The following is a 6,000-nucleotide window of genomic DNA, read 5'->3' on the forward strand; positions in this document are numbered from 1 at the left end:
GAACGAAGATGCACGCAAGACTCGAGGGAACAAGCGTCTCATCAACGAACAAAATAATACCGAGCCCTCCCGTATCCGATTGAAGAGGTAATCGAACTCTTAGAAGAATGGATTCAAGATGATAACGTCAAACTACCGCCTCTCAGATGTTCACTAACTGAAAAAGAAGTGGCGGATCCCAAATATTTCCATTACCATAGGTTTTCCAATCACCCAACCAGTGACTGCAACAAATTGAAGCACATTTACAAGGAGAAGGCGGATGTAGGAGAACTTCAATTAAGGAATTCACAGAGATCCTCCTCCTGTCAGGACCTGCATGATTTCTGGGGACTCCATCCACAAAACATATTCCATGATGGAACATTTATGTAAGATTTTGTATTTCTCCAAGGCACAGCGTCAAGACATATTTGTTAGAGCATTGCTCGGTCGAACTCGCATGCGTTTCTATCTCAAGCATGTTTGTCAATGTTAGTGATCAAAACTATAAGTCTTGATTTCTAGTCTACTATATCTAAGTCTCGGACTAGGATAAAAAGTGTAGTTGAGCTCAAGAACTCCATGGAGATTATCATACAAGACGAAGAACTACTCAAGGAACTGGTGGAACTTCATCGACTAAAAGGCATGTGGAGACTTGAACTTATCTATCACTCAAAAGTCTATATACTCTATCTCCTATCTTGAGACAAAAGTCGTTTTGCTATATAGACTTTGATTATACACATTTGCTATTTCGAGCCGAGTTTATCTCACTTATCTATTTCTCGAAATATGTGTTGGTAAGCTTTCGCTTTGGACAAGTTCATCTTTACCTATTGGCGAAAGTCATGTTATGTTTCAATCACTTTCAAAATGGATTTGACGAAAAATGGTTTGTGAATAACAACTATATAACATCCTCTAAGAATGTTTCAATAATTGAAATGAGAGTTTAGATTATATAACCAATGTTGGATATAAGCATTGTATGGGAACACATATATGTATAAGTCCTTATTCCTTGAACCAAATTATGCTTACTTTGTTGATTAGTAAAACCGGATCAAGAGATGTGAACTCAGTCCCCGAACTGGCGGAGGTTCTCATCCCGAGAATATCTGCTGGAATTTGTAAACTCCTTCCGGGAACTTAAGTCCGCGAACTAAGTCCGCGTACTTGAGTTGGTTATATCTAAAGACGATTATTTGTGAACATATATTTATATTAAACTAAGGAATGCAAATTGCAAACCATGGCTATAAAGTTCATGAATCGATTCGAGTGAATCAAATCGTTTTTGCTTCGATTGTGCCTTGTATAGTTATATAAGATATATACAATCGAACAACTCTCTAACTAGTTAATTTGAGTCATTTGAACTAGTTATGGTGAAGAAGAATATGGTTGATATGAAAGTGCTCATATGGCTAACCATTTGGTTAACTACTGATTGAACCAACAAATGTACATGTTTGGGTACGGTTACACAAACCTAGAAACGTGCATTTCATTTGTGTGTAACAAGCTAGGTTTTCGATCCAACGGTTGAAAAATGTTAGCTTGAATCTAATCAGGTTTTAATCTAACGGTGAATATTGAATGCTTTGTTACTAATCTAACATTGATCGCAAACCCTGATTTGAAAGACTATATAAGGGAGAACTCTAGCAACTGGGAAACCTAATCCCCGCACCTCCTGTGTGATACTAGTTGTATAATCTAGAGTCGATTATCCTTTAACCTTAGGTTTCTTCTTGAAAACCAGGTTAGCAACTTTAAGACTTCATTGGGATTGTGAAGCCAGACCGATACTACTTTCTTGTAGTTGTGTGATCTAATCTTGCTGACTCTATCGTGTTGAGTACAATAGTAACGATTGGCTTAAGATTGTTATCTCCTATATGCAAGATATAAAAGTAGTCACAAACATCTTCGCCTCATCGTTTGTGATTCCACAATATCTTCTTTCGTCGGGTCGATTAAGATTATTGTGAGGTGATTGATAATTCTAGGATGTTCTTCGGGAATATAAGTCCGGGTTATCAGTTGGTTCATGTTCACCTTGATTTATCAAAAGACGGAACAAAACTTGTGGGTATTTCTGTGGGAGACAGATTTATCTATTATCGTATACTTTTCTGTGTGATACAGATTTTTTTATTAAAGTCTTCGACTTTGGGTCGTAGCAACCCTTAGTTGTGGGTGAGATCAGCTAAGGGAATCAAGTGTGTAGTATCCTGCTGGGATCAGAGACGTAAGGAGCGCAACTATACCTTGGATCAGTGTGAGATTGATTGGGTTTCAACTACAGTCCAGACCGAAGTTAGTTTGTAGTAGTCTAGTGTCTATAGCGGCTTAATACAGTGTGTGTTCAATCTGGACTAGGTCCCGGGGGTTTTCTGCGTTTGCGGTTTCCTCATTAACAAAATTCTGGTGTCTGTGTTATTTCTTTTCCACATTATATTTTGTTATATAATTGAAATATCACAGGTTCTGCGTTTGAAATCAATCAATTAGATATCCAATTTTTGGTTGTTGATTTACATTGATTGATACTTGAACATTGGTCTTTGGTACCGTTCAAGTGATTTCTCTTGTATTCAATTAGACTCGCAGATTTCTATTTGCTTGAGTAAGAATTAAATCGAGAAAGAGAGATATAACTCTTTGATATAATTTTTAAGATTGAGTCTAGTTGATTCTCTTGAAAGTATATTGGAGTTAGTCCATACAGATTGTTAATCGAAATATTGGGTGTGGTTGTTGTACCCCCGCTTTTTCAATATTTGCAGTCCTCAACCTTGCTGTATCAGGCCAGCGATAACAGACGAGCCTCCGCACGCAAGGAATCAGGAAGGATCTACTTCAAAGGAAATAATGGAAGGAGAAATAAACTCACGTATGTGAGTTATATGAAAGGAAGAAACTCGTCCTTTGAAACATAATCGCCGGCCGAAGCCTTTTAATATTTGTGGTTGTGTATAGCATCACCGCCTATGCTCGCCTAAAGCTCATGGACGTAGCTACCACTACTTATACCTCTCCGCTAGTCCAGGATTCATGGTCGAGGTTACCAAATCCCATGACCACTGAAAAGGCGAGGGTACCCAAATATACCTCAAGCTAAAACTTTTCCTACCTATAAGTCCTTTCTCCAAAAGTGATTGTCTATTGACTGGGTCCAGACAATACAACTAATCGGTTCACACTTCGTGTGATTGTCTATGGATACGAGAACGAGACAATACAACAACGAAGTATGTTTACTTGATACAAAGGCTCGGACTTAACCAAACACAATAGGATTTCTTATCAAGTAAATAGGAATCAATGTTTGTGTAATTTACTTTAATTATAATAAAACAATTATAATGCAGAAATATAAAGTAAATGACACAACAAGATTTTATTAACGAGGAAACCGCAAATGCAGAAAAACCCCGGGACCTTGTCCAGAATTGAATACTCTCATGATTAAGACGCTACACAAAATTACACCTAACTTCGTATAGTTGAGACCAAGCAACTAAATCTATAGTTCAGCTAGTTTCGTATGTATTCCAACGCCTCCAACTTATAAATAAGTCACGTACTTGGAACAATTCCTTTGGTTCGTATTACAAATATTAAAGGAACAACAAATCTGTTTGGTATCAACTCTCTTCAACCAAGTGATATGTGTCGGACAAAGGCTCTTCCGTTTATCTTATCATAAACTCCTTCATCGGGTCTTTATATTTATCTTATGTTCAATTACCGAAATAATCGTTTAAGACTAAGTCAACAACACTCTTAATCCAAAGAATTGTGTTGATGCCGATACTCAATTAATCAATCCAATCTACCACAAGGATAAACCTCTTATTAATTGGATCCTCTTTTACCAAAACAAGTATTGTGCACACCAAAGATTATAAACCCAAGTCAGATCTTCAATATCTTCTTTGTCTTCAAATCTTCTTAAATCTTCAATAAAAACCTGCACACAATCACTTGAATCTCTTGTGATCAATCACGCACAGAACGGAGTCTGTTAACAATGGATTATCACAAGATCGTCTTTAGAACTAACAACAGTCTAAAGATCCATGTCGAAACTTTGAACTAGTTTGAGTGAATCTTATATCAGAAGATAAGATCATCAAGCATAAACAATCTAGGTGCAATCATATTTCAACCACCGTTAGTCAATCAAATCAATCGAAAACAAAAGATAAACCGCGATTATCTAGTTTCACACCAACGGTACACGCTAGAGCTTCTCAATCCCAAATAAGACTTTAAACTGAGCGGCCGTAAGAGATTTCGCCTAATTAGGTTACTCTCCTCTCCGAATAGGCGGCTACACCAGTAACAACAACAAAAGAGGAAGTCTGTTGTTATGAAGGATTAGTTTGCTTGAAAGGAAAATTTCAAGTATTTATAGACAAGGAAGTTTGGACACAAAGGAATTTCCAAAACCGAAAATATTCTCAAGATATTCATTAAAGCACAAATTCGGTTTCCATAATTCCTGGAAATGATGTGTCCAAAAATAATGATCGAAATCTCTCGGAAAATCTAATTAGTAAATGCACATTACTAATTCTTATATTTCCCTACAAAATGAAATTAATAACCTTAATTAAAATATGCTTAACTTACTTATGTTTCGATCCTGGGATTCTCTTCCCTTAGCTAATAAGGAATAACTTTGAACAATTAAAGAAATAAAAATTCACAGCACGTGTTCAAAGTATGTCGACATCCTTATTCTATAAGTTTTCTTTTACACTTACAACCTTGAAACCGATTTTCCACACTTCCAAACAAGTTTAGAGTTGGTTCATCCGACTTTCAAGAACTATGCGATTGATCAAACAATTATTCAATCACAATCATGGTTTAACGGTTCTACCAAAACAAGTTTCGGTTCTACCTCCATGTGAGTATTGTGCATAGTCACACTAGCTTTCCAAAATTCGGTTGACTAGGTACTAGGATCGGTTCCCCACATATATATGGTATCTAACTTATATGTGTTGCACGTGTCCATAGGATCGGTTCCCCTTTCTGCTATAAATCCTGTTGCACCCCATACAAGGATCGGTTCCTCTTTGTGATGTACTGCACCTCTTACTAGGATCGGTTCCCTTTTCCCAAATTTGGTCAGACAAAACACAAACCTGATCATACCATCTCAGGTGATTACTTAAGATCGGTTTCACTAATAAAAGTCATACCAATACATAAGTCAGGCCTTTGTGAATAGTTCTACCAAGAACACAAACAAGTTGTGACCGGTTATACTCAATCACATATATTGGTTGTTCTTAAGATATGCAATGAATAACAAAACCAATAACACCTGGAAATTTCCTTTCGGTTCACAAACAAGTTTATGAACTTACTTCCTTAGAACATATGTAAAACATTGTTCCCTAGGATGAAATCCTCACCTCATACCCATACATAATCACAATAGCATTCAAATGATTATGTCGATGTCTTATCTACAAAGTTTAATGGTTAAGCAATAAATTTCATATTGTATTCCTTAATACTATGTCTATCTAGAGTTCAAATATGCTTCGCAGTTTTGTTTTCAATATGCACGACTTGAAAGATACGTTAGGGAATGAAACAGTTCAAGTCAAATATCACTAACCTCAAGTGGAAGGATGATTGTTGTCGGTGTAGCTCCTTGCTTATTCACATCTTCAAGTCTTCGCAAAACTTGTAATGTCTCGTATCCTAATACTTTCAAGCTAACCTATACGAAGTTGACTCTAGTACATAATCAAGCGACTCTTAACATGAGTTTTGATTCACTAAAATATGACAACCAAACTTGACATACCAACGCTTGGTGGGTTCAACCGAGCAATGCTCTAATAATCTCCCCCTTTTTCAATTTTAGTGAAAAAACTCGTACATCATATGGATAAACAAATTACAAGAATTCATTACACATACGCTTGATTCCCGAATTCAACAGCACAGTAAACTGCCTACATTCAATCCTTGAAAATGCCG

The sequence above is a fragment of the Papaver somniferum genome, chromosome 8 (genome assembly GCF_003573695.1).
Source record: "Papaver somniferum cultivar HN1 chromosome 8, ASM357369v1, whole genome shotgun sequence".
Lineage (NCBI taxonomy): Eukaryota > Viridiplantae > Streptophyta > Magnoliopsida > Ranunculales > Papaveraceae > Papaver > Papaver somniferum.